General features: G+C 42.1%; 1 long non-coding RNA gene across 2 annotated transcripts; it reads right to left on the bottom strand.

The window, feature by feature from the left end:
• Positions 1-1,578: 1,578 nt before the first annotated feature.
• LOC123367445 lies at positions 1,579-9,017 on the bottom strand. 2 transcript variants are annotated; one of them, XR_006578468.1, is made up of 3 exons: positions 8,700-9,017; positions 4,910-4,977; positions 1,579-1,868 (listed from the first exon to the last, which is right to left on the bottom strand). It is a non-coding gene; the product is annotated as an uncharacterized LOC123367445 (long non-coding RNA). The 2 variants fall into 2 exon arrangements; XR_006578469.1 differs by lacking the exon at positions 8,700-9,017 and adding an exon at positions 6,035-6,161.
• Positions 9,018-18,412: the final 9,395 nt, after the last annotated feature.

Consider the following 18,412-nt stretch of genomic DNA (forward strand, 5'->3'; position numbering starts at 1 on the left):
ATCTCCTCTGGATTTGAGAATATGCTAATTTGTGCTGGCCTTATGGGTCACTGCTCCTCGGGGATAGAGCAGTTTCATGTCAACAATGTGCATTTACTGACCCTCGTTTGGTATGGAATTCTTGCTGAACTTCAATAAATATTACCTTTACCTCATTTGGACCTTTCCTTTTGAGCTAACCCACAATCAGATTCACAATCTGGTCCATAATTTGACCTAGATTTGCTGGAACAATAAGCTACCTTCATTCTTTCCTCTGGAGTATTTCTTTTTATCCTATAATCAGGGGCGGCTCTACCTTTTTGGCCACCCCAAGCAGTCATGCGCGGGAGGCGCCCCGGAGCCGCGGGAGCAGCGGACCTCCCGCGGGCATGACTGCAGAGGGTCCACTGGTCGCGCGGCTCGGCTGGACCTCCCGCAGCTGCGGACGGTTCGCAGGTCCGGCGGCTCCGCTTGAGCTGCCGCAGTCATGCCTGCGGGAGGTCCAGCCGAGCCGCGGGACCAGCGAACCGTCCGCAGTCATGCCTGCAGCAGGTCCGGTCGTCCCGGGCCTCCGGTGGACCTCCCGCAGGCATGACTGCGGCAGGTCCGCCGGCCCAGCCTGCCGCCCCCCCGGGAAAGGGCCGCCCCACGCGCGTGCTTGCCGCGCTGGGGTCTGGAGCCGGCCCTGCCTATAATCTTTTTTTAATTGAAAGATAATGTAGCCAAAAAGTTGTCTGTCTTCTATCAGTCTCTCTCTGTCCCTGTACTACTTTGTGTTTTTTTCTTTCCAACTCCTTCTCTTTTCCTGTCATGCATCCTTTTTCTATTGCCAAAACTTTTTCTGTTCAGTCTCCTTTCCTCCCAGGCAGCTGGTCACCTTTCCCTGTTGCAGGCTCTTCTCTTCCCACACTTGCCTCTCATTTCATGTACATGTCTAATTGTAACCCACAGTGCCGTTCAAACAACTACCTATCCTGTTGCTTATCCTTCTTCCCTTTCCTTCTTCCAACACTGCTTGATTAGGAAAAGAAAATGTAATTTATCATTTAAGCTGCCTCCCCTTGCTCCTGCATTTCTAAAAGAAATTTAATATCCCCGCTTTTCCCCCCCAGATAACTTCAATACTTTTTTCTAAATGTTTTCCTGCCATCCCTAGATTAAACTATTCACTAAATACCAATAAAACTGCATGAAGCTGCAGATTGAATAAACATAAGTGTTCCTTTGAAGCTAGTCCCATCTGGCAAAGAAAAGAATAGATGCGTCAGCAAGGGAGGCTTAAGTTAGAGTTCAACCAAAAAAAAAGTGTATTTCCACCACAACAAAATCTCAACTGTGCTTTATCTAAGGACTGGGAATGGTAAAGGAAGGCGGGAGAGAATGTCATCACACCTTTGATGTATTTGAGGTATTTGCTGTCATTGTAGCTGTGTGTTTCTCTCTGAAGTAGCCTGGGAGTGTTTTACATCCTCCCTTTCTACAAAGCCAGATGCCAAAAAAGGGTATAAGGCTTTGACTCAGAAGAGGAAAATAGTCTGAATTAGGTGCACTCAAAATATTCTTTCTAGGGAAGAAAAGAACAACATAATTCTCTTTTCACATATGTACCTGATCTTGCTGTTTGCCCATTTTTGGGAGCTGCACTCTCCATTGTGCCTTGCTCTTTCCTCCCAACTGTCTTGTTGTCCTAGGTAGCTGCTTTACAAATCCTGATTTTTCTTATCCTCTGAAATGACATCTTCTGCTATTTTGTTTTCCAGGCCTGCTTTACACTCTCGCTCTTTGTCTCTTTGCGCTGTGTGACAGGTTCTAAGGAGCCAGTATCTTTTTAGTAGCTGTGATTTGTGTCAATTATCCCCTGAAGCCAACTCAGTTTAATCTGCAGGCTGCACAGTTAGAACGAGAGGAGAAATCATAGTTACATATGAAAGTATGATGCTTATTAGATAATGTCTCTCATATAGCCAGCTTCTCTGGTTGCGTTGTAATAAATCATGTTTTCTTAATAAGCAATGAGTAACACTGTTTCAGATACAATCCTTCTCCCATTGTCAAGATTAAGACAATTATGAAATCTGTACAGAGCTCTAAATTGAATATTTACTCCAGTAATCATTTTTTATTACATTTGAAATTCTAATCTGAGTTTAGTCATAAACCCAGGTATTTTATGCTAAACAGTTTCAGCAAAGAGTAAATGCATATACTTTGTTTTACAGAAAGTATTAAGTCAAAAGGAGGGATTTCTTTCCTTTCCAATACTGCATATGTATTCAGTTATGCTGCTTTCATTGGGCTAAATCTTGTTACATTTTGTATAGGTAAAACATTTTTCAAATATGGCTTAAAAACAGTCATCCATAAATGTGTCTGTCTTGTTGTTTTCCTTCCAGTTAATAGGACATTTTAGATTGCACTTCTTCACATACAGCGTGAACTGTAACTAATAAATGGGAAGAGAAATACTGGTTGCCCCAGATATTATAAATGCTCTGACCCCTTTCCCCCCTTAAACACAATTTTCCATATTGCTGCCTGTGTATCTACATCATTGAAATTCAGCTATAGCAGTATGCATACTGCCAAATCTAGACTCTTAACCCACTGGGGACTTCATTAGTAGATGTCTGTCTTGGTTCAAAGATGGCATTTGAGAGTTTTAAAACTCTCAGGTTTACTAATTAGCTTACCTCCAAGGACTGTGTTTAACATTGTACAAACCATTTTTTATTGATGTAGGCATTTGCACACAACTCCATTCAACTTAAAGTACCCCAGTCCCCAACTGTATTCAAGGACAAATGCTTTAAACCTTGAGTGTGGTAGAAAAGCTTCTCTTGTCTATTAGCTCTGCTTTATCAAAACTTTCTTTTTCTCCTTGTTTATTTGAGGATAAATAATCTAACACCATGTAAGGAGTTTATTAGGGAATGGATGTTGCTGTAGCATATTAGAAACTTTCTGCACGGTTTCAGATTTAAAAATCCATGTATAAGTAAGTTCCTGTCATAAGTGGAATTATCAGCTCAGTCCCTACTAGGATACTAATCATATACCTTTGACGCAAGACTCTATTTATCAGATATTATTGAGGGGATTATGCAGCTTCCTGAAGTGTACATATGCTGATCAGTTCTGCATATCCAAATGTGCTGTTTGTCAAAAAAAAAATTGTCCGGCTAGCAGAAATTCTTATTATAAATATCTTTCAGTTTCCATTGCCACACAATGCTGATAGGCCCTGAGAAGAGGAGGACTTGTCTTAATAAGGTCCCAAGTCCTCCCCCGGTGGATTAATATTACATAGTTATTCAATTTTGAAATACCTCATCCACAGAAGAAGCATTAGTGATTCCTTTCCGTGACATGTTACCTTGGCCCAGTTTAGCTGACTCCTGTGTAGCAGGATTGACTCAAAAGCACCATGCATTAGGCAATCAGCCCTGGTGACCAACTTGAAAAAATGTTTTGTTCCGGTTGGTGTTGTGACAATCTGACTTTCTCTCATGAAGCAACTTCCCTCTTTACTGTTGAAGAGCTCTATGCAGATAGTACTTCATTGTTATTTTGGACAGTTGGGCCCTGTTTTTCTTCATGGTGCTTCAAATGAGAGATAAAGCACCTGGAAGACTTTGGTTGTGGGGCTGAGTCCTGAGGTCTATAGCAGCACGTTTTACTTAAATCTGTGTAGAGCAGCAGTCAGCATGCTGGTGCAATCTGTAGGTATCATAGAAATTAATATCAAGTCATACAACGTAGCCCCCTACCCCTGCAGCACCAGCGAATATAGAATTGTTCTTAAGGTACCCTTCTAGTATTTTCCCTTTGGATGCTATTCTACAGCCTAATAAAACTTGCACGAAGGATGTTCTTCCCGAATAATTCAGCCTAAATGTTACATTCCTGAATTGCATCTCATTGTAGGCTTTTCTATTTCTCTGCTAGTATATTTAGATGGAGCCTGTTGCGAATATTAATGAAAGTGCGATTTTAAAACAGCAGTTGGACATCATCTGCTTTGTCTTTGAAGGGATGAGTGGAGGTGATGGTTCTTTCATTTTAGATCAGGCAGGCACTATTGATCCTATCTCAGAACAATGACCTATTATAGTACAGTGCTCATCTACTTTTATTACATATTGCATCTGGTAGAACTAGAGTCTTTAAAATGCTTGACAGTGTGGATCCAGAGCAGTGGCGAAAATATTTTGATTAGGCACCAGTTTTAAAGGTAGATTTACTACAAATCTTTTATTCTTTGCTCCTTATTACATTTAATTCTTTATATGTAAATAGATATGAGATGTGCATAAAATCCTTTCACAGGTGCAGTGCCAGCTGGCTGTGCATTCTGAGCTTTTGGAATGCTGACATACTTTGAAGCTGAAACTGCACTCTACTGAAAGATCAATGTGTCACCACACTTATTTTAGAGAATCTCCTTTTTAGTCAAAGTACACATGCTCTGAGCTAGACTTTTCCTCCCTCATGCTTTATCTGGTACTGTGAAATGGCACTTATTGACAATGAATATGCTGCAAAGGTTGATAAGGTTGATTGTTTGAAGTTATTTTAAGTGGTCTAAACATGCATTTGATAGTGCATGATTTTTTCTGCAATATGTGTACTGAATGCTTTTTTACTTCTCTGATGCTCAGCTTCTATATGATTGGGACAGGCCCTTGCTATTCCCCTGAGAATGCAGGACAAACAAATAATCCAGTTAGCCTGGAGCAGAGATATGGAGTCAAGAAGTGCTGTAGACATGGGCCCTGGTTTGCCACTTTCTTATGCCGATTTTATGCCAGTGTGACTCCACTTAAGTCAGTATAGTCACTCTAGTGGAAAATTAGTATAGCAGAGTGGAGAATGAGGCCCACTATATTTAAGCAAGGACTGCTTTGAGCAACTTGATTTTTTTACTCACCTTTGTTTGCTGTTTCATGTGCAATGCTCTTTGCTCATGGCCCCTCACATGTGGATGGCAGGAGAAACCTGGACACATGAGAAAATATCTAGTCAAAGAAAGAATCCATTTCTAGATCATGCAGAGAATATGGGGACCAGCAGGTTCTGTATGGGCCAGATTTCTTTGGCTACCTGCAGTTTGGGCTCTCTTGTACTGGGATTTCAATGTCATCAGGGTTTATGGCAGAATTGTCAAATTTGGGGCTAGAGTCAACTTACTTGGGGTTGTCCTCCCTTCTAAATACACCCCACAAACTCCCACAACACACAATTGCTCCTTTTGTGGCTATTACTCTGTGACACAGTGTTGAGATCTGATAGGTGAGTCAGCACTCTGATTACTGTAGCCTCATTTAGTTCCCCCAGTAATGGCTGATTGAGTAACTAGTGAGTTAGAAGGGTAGGTAAGGAGTTATTTAGCCCTCAGTTGACCAGCCTGATGCAAAGTCAGGAAGGAAGTGTTACCAAAGAGAAGGACAGGATTAGCTGAGCTGGGAATGAAGGCGCTCCCTGGAGAGGAGAGACATCCTTTCTGCCTATGGCTCTAATAAAGAAGGGCTGAAAGAAGTAGAAGTGAAAACTGTGATGTTGCACTGTACTGCTGTTGGTAGATGGGTTTAGAATAAAATACAGCCTGCATGCAAGAAGAAAGTGGGTCACAGCAGTTTCTGGAGCATCAGAGGACAGGGACGGAGCATGGCCGTGTCTCACTCCCATATTCATCTTCATGCTTTTTTCCATGTGGTTCCTATTCTGGGACCACTCCCTTCTTACTGTATACTTAATGGACAGCCCTGTCTTCACTGAAATCTCTCAGACAGACCTTCTCTTCTTCAGCAAAGCCTTTGAAGAATAATTCTCCTTTGAAACAAACAAAACCCCTCCACTTTCCAGTATCTGCTCTTCAGGTACAGTAGTTGCCTTTAAAAAGTCACATTTAATTGCAGGTGCTCAAATATTACAGTGGCGGACACAATATAAGACTCTAAATAGAACAGAAGATTATGGTTGTCAGAGTTATCAGGCTAACTGCACTTCTAACCCCTCCTTGACCCCTTTCCAGTGTCAGGCTTCAAGCTGTCACCTCTTTTTCATGTGGAATCACGTGATTCTCCCACTCTCAGGCTATGCCTTGGGCTGCAGTTCCCTAGTGTAGTTCCCAGCCTGACTTAAGTTCAGTACCCACAATTCTCATCCCCTCCAGGAGCTGTGACCAGTGGTATCCGCTCACCAGCCTTCTGAAAACAAAGGATTGTTTACTTAGAGCCAAAGCCTTTCAGAGAATTTTTTTTTAAAACAATAAACAAACTGTAAGCATGCCTAGCTTACAAGGTATCTATCTTCCCCGTGGGGATCCTGGCAGGTCTTAGGGGTTGTCTACACTAGGGGGCAATGAGCTCTGTGGGGGTGTGCTTTCTAAAGCCTACTAATTTTGTGTATGTATTGTTCCATAGAGACTCTACTGATGCGCTTTAATGTAGTGCTGTTTGAAACGATACTTGGTTAAGTGTACTAGGGAACCATTAGAGCACACCAGAAGGATCTGCATGAACCAATTAATTCACATGTTCATGTGCTTTAGAAAGTATTGCCCTGAAAAGCACATTATCTTACTGTGCAGACAAGCCCTTCCTACAGACACTTCAAAGCCTCCAGGGTCTAGGTGGTCTTCTTTTCCCTTAACTCATAAACCAGTTCTCACACTCTACTTCAGGGAGTATGTCTTTAAATCCTGCTCAGTCTTTTGATCAGACCCATCAAAGGGACCAAGTAGGGTGACCAGCCACATCCTGATATTAGGGGCTTTGTCTTATATACACAACTATATCCACACCCCACCCCCACAAAAAAAGCCCCGATTTATAGCCTTTTGATCTGTTAGCTTTCAGCACAGGGAAAACAAGTCTTGCACCTTTGCTGGAAATAAGATATAGAAACCTCAGAGCAGGGCCAGCTCTAACTTTATTTTTGCTGTCCCAAGTGCCCCCCCCAAAAGGCACTGCCCTGCCGTAACACCCCACCCCCGAGCGCTGCCCCGCCGAAACAAAAACAACCCCACCGAGCGCCGCCCCGCTAAAACAAACAAAACCCCACCCCGAGCACCACCCCACTGAAACAAACAAACAAAAAAACCTGAGCGCCACCCCGCCCCACCAAAAAAAACAAAAAAAACCAAGCTCCACCCTACCGAAACAAAACAAACAAACAAAATCCCATAGCACCGCCGCATCACCCCAAGACTGGCTGCCCTTTACAAGGTGCCTGGAGCCGGCTCTGCCTCAGAGCTAAGTTCTTTCTGAATGTTTTTCAGGTGTGTGCAGGCATGTTCTTATTGTTTCTTCCTGGCAACAGCTCCCACTGAATTAAAACACAGATATATAACAAACATTCTACTAATACAATATAGTTAGACAGTGTATCTCAATAATGAGGTTACATATACTATTCATAACATTATTACATAGCAGCTCCACATCTGCCATGATGCAGTTAATTTGCATTTTTAAACATAGGGAAAAACTATGGTGTTTAAAATATTGCTATCTGGCATGTAGGTACATTCTGACATCTTAATGTTGCAAACTGTATCTTGACAGGTTTCAGAGTGGTAGCTGTGTTAGTCTGTATCAACAAAAACAATGAGGAGTCCTTGGAGCACCTTAGAGACTAACAAATTTATTTGGGCTTAAGCTTTCCTGGGGGTTCTAGCCCACGAAAGCTTATGCCCAAATAAATTTGTTAGTCTCTAAAGTGCCACAAAAACTGTATCTTGTGTGTCTGCAATGAACTGTTTGCCCAATTTAGAAAGTCAGTTCTTTGCAGCAGGGACAGTATTTCTGTTTTATGTATTTACTACTTAAATAAATAAGTAATATTACATGCAAGATACTTTTTTCTTTTCTCAGGCAGAAACCTCCTGTCTCTTATTTTCTATCGTTGTGTGCTCGTCCTTTCATTTTAGGCTTGCAAAGAAGGCCCATCTCCATCTTTCTCAGTAACACTTCAGAACACCATGAAATAATAATGTAATGAGGTTACATATACTTCATTACATACACTGCCTCTCAGTAGATCTCAAATATTGCTTCTAAATTGTAACAAGTCATTGTAGGGTATTTATCTTTAAAGTAATTTATAATCTATATAATTGGAATTCAGGATTCACTCTGTGTCACTCTGAAGCTTAGAATGTCTTGAGTCAGTGTGAAGAAGTGGAAGCAGCTACAAGCATTGCTGAGGGCTCTTTTTGTTGAAATATCACTGGGTTTCATGGTCTGTTACTATCCAGTTTTCAAGTTCTCACCCATTTTGACTTTATGAACTACACCCGAGTGGTATAGAACTACAGTAAGGTGTGTATCTACCCCATGCCAACAGTCATAGACCATTGTGATGTCAGAGGTAACTCAGCCAAACATCACCCTTACTCTAATGCTAATATAGACGTAACAATTTCATTTGGTTGTCTGAGGGATTACTTCACTTATCTGTCACACCCATGAAACAGTGTGGGCTTTCAACTACTAGTAAGTCTATAATTACCTACATGGAGAACAGAAATTTGACAGATGCCTTTTCAGTCTAGCAGACGAAGAAGGGATGGTCCAGCGATTACAGTGCTAGCTTAGAAGCTGGGAGACCTGGGTCAAGTCCCTGCTCCCCCAAAGACTTCCTGTGTGATCTTGGGCAGTTAATTCTATTTGCCTCAGATCCCACACCTGTAAAATGGGTGTAGTAGTGGTGCCTACCTAGTCTGGCTTTGGGCCAACTGCTACATGAGTTTCTCCTCAGTTCCAGAACCATTTGCGTGCCTGTACTCCCCACCCTGTGTGGGCTGCTGGCCTGTTTCCTCAGTCCAGGAAGGGCTCACTGTCATGCCCAAGTCTCTCTTAGGGCACAGTGTTATTCCTCAACATAAATAACTTGGACAAAATGTAAAAAGCAGTTCCTCTTCCCACTGTGAATGACCGTTCAGAGGTTTTTCCCCTTGCGCCTCTCAGTACTGAAAGGAGGAAACACCCCTGCTTCAGGGGCTACAGCAGGAGCCCATCTCCCACCTTCAGTTCCCTTCCAGCTGATCTCTTAGCCCTTTACAGAAAACATCTGACTCCTCCCCCGCTGGCCTTCAGTGGGGCAGACCTCCCTGTTACAATGGGGATAGTGTTTCCCTACCTCACAAGGGTATTGTGAGGATAGATACATAAAGATTGTGAAGTGCTCAGACACTGTGGTAATGGGTGCCATGTAAGTACCTAAGATAGGTGGATTAGGTGTAACACGATCTAATGGCTGGAGGTTGAAGCTAGACAAATTCATACTAGAAATGAGATTAGGATTTTTAAGTGAAGGTAATTACCCATTGGATCAACATACCAGAGGCTGTGGTGGTTTCTTTATCACTGTTGTATGCAGGGTTGTTGTAGCTGTGTCGGTCCCAGGATATTAGAGAGACAAGGGATATGTCAAGTTTTTGAGCTACACGGCTCTTCTTCAGGTCTGGGAAAGGTACTGAGAGCGTCACAGCTAAATACAAGGTCAAACAGAAGCTTTAGGTGAGAAACTGCTTTAGACAAGGATTTGAGCCTCTTAAAGTTTAGACTCTAAAAAGTGTGTTTATACTTTTGTTTTATGTGTGTTTTTTCCCCATTATCCGTACCCAGCATCTCTTACATCTTAATCTTTGATAGTAAAGTTGATTGTTTCACTGTGACTGTATTTCTGTGGTGTTAAGGACCTGATCCTGAGTTGTACCAATCAAGCTGTGTGTACTGTTCCTTTGGGAATAGCAAACCTGGTAGTTACTATGAGTGTCCAGTGACAAGGGCTGGACACTGCAGGTGGACGGTTCATTCTGGGGTACACCAACTGTTAACCTGCAAGTTGTGGGGGTAGCTAACGCACTGGAGGAATCAGGGAGCTGAACACCTAGCTTAGCACCAGCAAGTTTCTCTTGTTGAGGCCTGGGGGTGACACTGAGATTCTGACTCTCAGTCCTGCACACCCTGAGAAAGTGTTGCAACCATGCAACTAATGACTGCATTCTGTATGAAAGCAAGGAAACAAATTTTCTGTTTGAAATTAGATTTTTCTACTGTAGTTTTCAGAAGAATCTCATTGTTATCCATCTTTCCCAAATCAAGCATTTTTGTCCTATTATGCTATGTATTAAAGAAAATTCAATGTCTTAGATACTTACTGATATATAGACCCTTGATCACATCACTCATGTCCAAAGAGTTTATTTTAAGGTCAAGAGAAGGAAGGTTAAACTTTACTGTTTAAAAATTCATAAGAGTGTCTTGTTTAACTATTTCTGTTTCAATTATCTGTCTTTTAGAGCAGTCTACAGTCTTTGTTACTGGTTTTCATCTGTGTGAAAGCAGGAAAGCATAAGTATCAAATATGAAGGCTATTTTAACCCAGTGGGGAAAAAAGCATAGTGAAAACCAAATAGGTAAACCTGGTCCTCAATCTTCAATGCCCAAAGTGCTGCTTCATCTAATGGAGTCTCTGACAGTCTGCAGAATACCAAATGCATGTTTTTTCAGTAAAGTAATGCAGTAAATGTATTTATCATTTACATGTGAATATTACGTGTTCATGGACAATCTAGCATTCTAAGTCTGTCACTAGTTTGGAGAAGTTTGGTTTTATTGATGTCATTACCACCCACACATGGCAGTGCATTTTTGATGTAAATTACTCTTCTACCCTGAACAGCTCCTGCATCATCAGTCCACTGCATGATGCCTCACTCAAACTTGGAAAGAGCTTTAGTATCCTCTTGGTTATTAAGAGCCATATGTAGTTGGGAATAGGTGAGTTGAGAATCACTATACTAGACCTTGGATCCAATTTATATTTAAAAAGCTAAGATTTGTTTTTTCCAGGATATCAATCCATCTTAAACTAAATGATATCTGTCATTGCTTAACAAATTCCTAAGTTCCTAAACACAATTTTAGTGCTTGGACAGGTTATTTGAATATATTTATAATGCTTTTGTTTCCCTTCGAGTGGGAAAAGAAATGCTTTAAGACTAGAAAGGAGAAATAAAATAAAATGAACACTATTTGACTGTAACAGTCTCCTTACAGGTTAGCTGAGAGAGGCAGTAGAGTCTAATATGCTATTCTCCAACTGGCAAATTTCGGGTTTGCCAAACCCAAGAGTTTGATATTCAGAAAAAAAACTAAAATATATCCACAATACTTATTTCCAACCCAAAATACATACAAAATGATATCCTGCCTCATTTTGTCACATGACCTATGGTATCATTGATTGTAGCTTGGTTTTTTCAAAAGAGCAGAAAGTATACAGAAAAACACCTCCGAATAGGGAAAGACATGGAAAATTCTGAGTATATTGCAATTCCTTAAATATGTTCATATTTTTTTACTTATTTGACATAATTTTTCAGGTTGTGTTTTTTACCCTATAGATTGACTGATGACAAAATCAGAACAAAAATTTAACTATGGTGCTTAGTTGTGATTGGCCAGATAAATAGGGTGACTGGGTGTTGGGTTTTTGACTCGAACACCTGGTCAAAAAGGGACCCTGGTGGCTCTGGTCAGCGTTGCCGACTGGGCTGTTAACAGTCCAATCGGCAGTGCTTTGATGCTAAGGCAGTCTAGTCCCTACCTGTCCTGGCTGGCACCACACTGTGCCCTGGAAGCAGCCAGCAAGTCCAGCTCCTAGGCCAGGGAGGGGCGACGGGGCACCATGTGCTGCTCCTGCCCCGAGCACCGGCTCCGCTGGGGGGGGGGGCAGTGCCTGTGGGCAAGAGCAGTGCATGGAGCCTCCTGTCCCCCCCGCCCCGGACCTGGACCTGCTGGCTGCTTCCGAAGCCCGTGCAGTGTGGTGCTAGGATAGGCAGGCAGCCTGCATTAGTCCCCCTGCTGTGCCGCTGACCGGGAGCTGCCCGAGGTAAGTCTGAGCCCCAACCCCCTGCCCCAAACCCAGAGCACCCTCCTGCACCCCAAACTCCTCATCTCCAGTCCCACCCAGAGCCCCCACCCCCTCTGTAGGGATATTAAAGAAGGTTTATATTAGACATGGTTTATATGAAAAATGACTTATTGTTAATTGATGCCTCATAACTAAAGGTTTATGTTAAAAGTAAATTTGTGATTCTAACCTGCAAGCCACCAGCTGTGTCTGTGTGAAGCCTGCTCAAAGAAATACTTTGTATAAAACTTGTTAAACATTAATTAACTCTAAGTAAGCCAAAACAGTAGCTGTTATAGTGTATAGATAGAGGCCCCCACCCTCTGTAAGTTTTCATCTCACTTGATCTTTGATTGTTAAAAGACAGGGAGTCTCACATAAATTGGTAACACCCCAAAAAGTAAAGAGACAGTGAAATAGATGTGATTAAGATAGAGAATGTATGTGACTGAATGGTTAGGGAGTCACCAGCCTGAAGAATTCAGTGTCGGCTGAAGAAGGTGTCAATGGGATCAACCAGATGACCCCCGGAGGGCAAACTGGAATCCACCCACCACACCTCAAAGGAAGGAAAAACAAAACATCTAATAACATGGAGCCAGCCAGCTGCTGATTGATTTAGCAACAGCAGAATGAAGCAACTCCTATGAACTAACATAGGGAAAAATCCCTATAAAACTGGACTCTAAAGAATAAGGACTTTGAGTCTATGGTTCTGCTGCCAGCCTCCAAGAGCATCAGATGCATCTGACACAGACTCGGCTCCATCCTCATGACCAAGATACCTGGCCAGTAACTTGGCATGAGCAACATCTAGGCTGGTAACTATAACATCTATACAGAACCTGAATGAATGATTGTGTGAATGAGTGTGTGTGTGTGTGTGTGTGTGTGTGTGTGTGTGTATAAGGAATAAGTAGTGATAGAAATAAGTAGAAAAACATTGTCTTTTGTTTTGTTATGGTATTTACAATAAATGTGGCATCTTTGCCTTATCCCTCTTAATAAGATCCTGCTGGTTTTTATTATATTGGTACAACACCTCCTCCATCCAACCTCCTGCCTCAACCCACAGCCCCCTCCTGCACTCCAAATCCCTCAGCCCCACCCCCCCAGCCTGAATCCCCCTCCTGCACCCCAAACCCCGCATCCCCAGCCTGGAGCCCTCTCCTGCACTCAGAACCTCTCATTTCTGGCCCCACCCTGGAGCCTGCACCACAAATTAGAGCCCACACCCCAACACCATGCCTCAGCCCAGTGAAAGTGAGTGAGGGTGGGGGAAAGCGAGCCACCGAGGGAGGGGGAATGTAGTGAGAAGGGGAGGGGCGGGGTTAGGGTGTTCAGTTTTGTGTGACTAGATAGTTGGCAACCCTACAGATAAATCATAGCATTGTTTCCATTCTCTGATTGGATGTTCTTTCAAACCCTTCTGAAATAGGGGCATACCCATCCCACACTAATCTGGAAAGGATTAATGAACTGTAGTAATATAAGATGCCCTGTCTGCTACACCTGTAGTGGGTATCAGGCCTGTAGGAAGGGCTGAAAAGGGGAGAGCAGGCTCAGCTGAGGCTGGCCAGGAAGGAAGGCAAAACTAGCAGCTGTTGTTTGGGGAGACATGCCTGGCTGGAGCCAGCAAATGAGTAGAACTGTGACCAGTTGGACCCTCTCTAGATAGAAGGCAGGCCCAACACTGGACTATTTGGGTTTATTGGAAACCTGCTAATGCTTAAGCCAGGCCATGGCAGGGTGTCTCCCACACCTGAGTGGAAGGGTAGAGTCTGAGTGCTGAATCTAGCGGGCAGGTGGGCAAATAACCTTTGAGGGACTGAGAGCTTAGCCTAGCTGGGATAAAGACATTTATTTTGTGTTCAAGTACTTGTGAACAATGAATATTATGATCTGTGGGTGGGTGGGTGGGTGGGAGGGGTGGTCTGTACCCGTGAAGGTAAGTATGGTGATATGTGGGTTTCTTGTATATAGTTACTGTAGGGTTTCATTGCTAAAGAGGATCATGTCCAGGAAGTTGATGCTGGTGTGGGAGTGTTCTAGAGAGTCTAATGGATGGGTGGTGATGGATGAAGTTGTGTTGGAAATCTCTGAGGTAGTTTAGGTTGTCTTTCCAGAGGATAAAAATATCATTGATGTTTCTCAGGTATACCACTTATTTCATGGTGCATTTGTCCAGAAATTCTTCCTCAAGGTGGGCTATGAAGAGGTTGGCATATTAGGGAGCTATCCTAGTGCCCAGACTGTTCTCACGTTTTGGATTAAGTGTTTGCAGTTGAATGTAAAATTGTGTTGGGTGAGGATGAAATGGATCAGTTTGGCATTGTGTTTGGGGTGGATATTTGAGTGTTGGCTAATGTCTTGTAGATATTTGAGGCATACAGTAATTCTGTCATTGTGAGGGATGTTGGCATATAGGGAGGTAACATCTGTGGTGGCAAGCATGGTGTTATGAGGGAGATTGCTAATGCTGCAGAATTTCTTGAAGTCTGGGATACAGACTTTAACCTGCCTTCACCAGGTATGGATGCTCCACTAAAGAAGTAGATCCCATTATGGAATGGGCCACACAAATACTCTAAGGGAACCTGCTTCAATTTGGGGGTGGGGGGGGAATCCTCTGACCACACATCTCTACTTGTCAGCTATCACCCCATGCTGGAACCCATATGTGGAGTATCATTAAACAATTACAACCCATACTTGAGGGGGACCACATCATGAAAGAAATCTTTGACGAATCCCTTTTCGGGTCTTCAAACACCCCATCATGGCTAAGCTCATCAGCAGAAGCAAGCTCCCCACAGACTAGGATGCACCATCTCAAAGTGACACCAGCTCTTGTCTTAATAACAGGTTCAAAACCTGTAGACCTGTGTCCACCGTTAAAATGATCAATACTCCCTACAAGACCCTTTCAAGATCCATGGGTCCTACACATGATTATTACATCATGTGGTGAACCTCATCCAGTGCACTAAACAACAATGTGAGCGAAACCAGACAAATCACTAAGCTCCTGAATGAACTCTCACAGAAAAATGATAAAAGACAAAAATACCATATCACCTGTGGGTGAACAATTTTCACAAAATGATCACTGTGTATCTGACCTCTCAGTCCTCTGACTCAGAGGAAACCTGCACAACACCTTCAAAAGATGAGCCTCGGAGTTTAAATTCATAATTTTGATAAACACCAACCCCCAATCTTGTGTGCTTTCATGGCCAGCCATACAATTTCCATACCCAGATGTGGCCCTCCGGCCAAAAAGTTTGCCCACCCCTGCAATAAACCCTTTTTTCAGCATGGCACTATTATGAGGAGGTTGAAATCTGACCTTATCCAACTATGCATACAATACATTGGAGGACATGAGTCTTTTTTTTTTTTTTTTAGACGATACACATTGCCTGAGCTAACCTCACTATGTGACCCTGTCATTCAGCTAATATGCCTGAGGGGTGCTTCCAGGGAGCAACTCTTGTGGATATCTCATCCTGTTTTATGAGCCGAACAATGTTAAAAAGCATTTTAAATATCTAAACTCTGAATGTTGCAGTGCACTGCTGTGTTGCTCTACCTCTGTCCAGGGACTGACTGTAGCTATAAGAAAGATGATCTCTCTTCTGAGCTATTACTGTCACTTAGCATATGTCTATGCTGCAATCTGAGGTCTGATTGCAGCTTGGGTAGATATACAACGTGATCTTTACCAGTGCTAGCATGGCTAAAAATAGCAGTGGGTGGATGTGGTGGTGGCATGGGACGTCCACATGGCTGTACCAGCTTGATGGAGACCCTGGGTACCTCCTTACATTGCTGAAGCCTACACTGTTGCATCTACAATGCTATTTTTAGACATTCTAGCATAGGTAACATTATTGCATGTATGTCTACCAGAATTGCAAACCTCAGATTGCAGTGTGGATAGACTCTTAGACTCCACTCCATGCAACTTCTTAGCTACAGTGAACAGAGGTAAAATCTCAGTTTCCTTTGGTCCATATGAAAGAGCATTGCCTTCCATTGTACTGAATTCTTAACTCCATCTTTCTAGGTATTAGTGTTTGGGCCATGAGCTTCGTTAAAATAACTGAGTCGAGGTTCTGAACCTTCCTTTGTGTCACTTTATACCTTGATGTACCCAGGCAGCCAAGGAATGGATATTTTATGGAACTGACATTCTTTGTGTTTTGTCAAACTCTTCTCCATTTCTCAGCAGCTCCCTTTCCTCTCATCTTCAAGAGGAGGCGTCTAATGTTTTTCTTATTTTTTATGGCACATACATGCAGACAGCTTCTGTCAAGAATAAGGAGGCTTGTAGTGCTGATGCTTTGGTGCTGGTACAGATGGAAGACTTCCTGCAGCAGATAAGGCACTTGCAGTATTATGCAGGCTGCTCATCTAAACCTAGCATTTCATGCCACACGTACTCTAACACAGAGTTTCTCAACCTTTTTGATACCGGGGACCAACTGGCTGCCTTCCTAAACTGTGTCAGGGAGCTCTCAGGTACTGGTGCTGGTCCATGGACAGATCATTGAGGAATACTGCCCTAGAGCAACCATCTGACCAACTTGTGAACAGGCTTCATGCTGTCTGAACAGATGGGGCTGGGTGTAAGGTGCCAAGGGAGCACATACATTTCTAAATTGTGAATATTAAAGACAGGATTCTCAGCCAAGAATGTGCAAACGATTCTGTCTAAGTCTGACATGCCTGTGAAGATTAAATAGTGGAAAAAATGCCAATACGCAATTAAGGATGTTTGATGGTATGTTGTCCCCTTGCAGAGTACTGAGCTGAGCAAAATTCAAACTTCTTAAAACCAGGAAACACACAGTTAAGGTTTCATATTTCAGGATCTTTGGGATGGCACCATAAAGGGATGCATCGGGGCATGTCTGAAAGAAGGCAGAGTTAAGGTTGTCCATGCAACATTAACTGCATTTCCTGGTTTTCAGAAATATAAATTTTGCTCAACTCAGCATTCTGCCAGGAGATGACATACCACCATGCAACTTCAACTCTGTGTTAAGTTATTTTTTGACCTGTATCACATGAATAGTTTAATCTCTAGCTCTGAGAAAAAACAAACACCTAGAAACTTTTTGCAAAATAGATATTTTTTCAGGGCTTATATCTCCACAACCCCAGGTCAAATGGCCCCAAATTTGGGTCACTAACCCTGTCCTGTACTATCCTGAGGCACACCAAATTTCAAAGCAATTTAATTAAGCATTTTGATTTTAGAGGGTTTAGAAGGGTTGACTTTTAAGCACAAGTCATGATGCAACCTTAACTATAGTGATGCTTCTCCAGTATAATTTGCCATTGTCAAGTACAATTTGAATTTGAATTAATGTTAAAAACAGTGCAATTGCAGCAGTATAACCTGAATTGCTGGCTTGATCTGGATATTATAGAGTATTGTTCTGAAGCTGAGATTATAGTGCATTATGCTGTGCTGAACATTAGCGGTTTAAGTTTAGTAGCCTCCACAAATCTTTGTCTACTGCAGATTTTCTGAAATAATAATGTTCCTCTAATCTAGATGAGATTGTGATGAATAGGTCAACGAAGTGTAAATATCTGTTGGTCAGCCTCCCATGGGCTTCCAGAAGTGGAAGAAAAAATACAATCAAAAGTCAGAGAGAAATATAAGGGATTGTCTCCTGTGGTATAATTTCCAATGCTTTGTGCAGTCCAGTTTTAGGAGGAATGGCCTCCATTGGGGGAAAAGTTGCTCAGATATGTAAAATGTCTGTGGAATTATAGGGGCATGGTGACAAAGTCAAAATATTTACGATTTTTTAGCATTTTGGGGGAAGAAAAAAATTCTATCCTTTAAAATGTGTATGGTATAATATGCTTTCTTAAAATAAATAACAATTGCATGAATTGCAATAAATGTATTCTCTTATAAAAGAATACTGTTTATTTAATGTCACATAATTTTTCATGCTACCATAGAAACCCATGACACTGATCTAAAAATACATGAAAGTAGATGTGTATTTTGTTAGTTACAGCATTTTCATTCAACTAAACAATGGTGACGTCCCTGCCACTCAATGTTTCTATCAGTCAGCTATTGGGGAGGGGGGAGGGATGTCTAATACAGGAGCAATATAAAAAAGATTTATTATAGAATATAGAACTAGTAAGTGACAGAAGTGTAGAAATATGGTATATGACAGCGAAGCTCTTGCAGTTTTTTGTCACCATGTGATACCTTAGAATCTGATTCTCCCAATAGATTTGAAAACTTATTTAAAAAATATCTTCACCAGTTAGGCATGTTCCTTGGGAGAAAACAACCCTTGGCAATCTTAGTTTTAGTTGAGTTAAATGGTAATTAGTTTTTAGTAACTAAGTGTCTGACATATATTTGCATAAAAGTAATATTTATGAGCACTGGTACAGTGCACAATATTTTCTTGTTCTTTTCTCAAAACCACATTTTGCTTCAGTATTGGCCAAGGGTACCATATAG

This window comes from Mauremys mutica, chromosome 3 (assembly GCF_020497125.1).
Source record: "Mauremys mutica isolate MM-2020 ecotype Southern chromosome 3, ASM2049712v1, whole genome shotgun sequence".
Taxonomy (NCBI): domain Eukaryota; kingdom Metazoa; phylum Chordata; order Testudines; family Geoemydidae; genus Mauremys; species Mauremys mutica.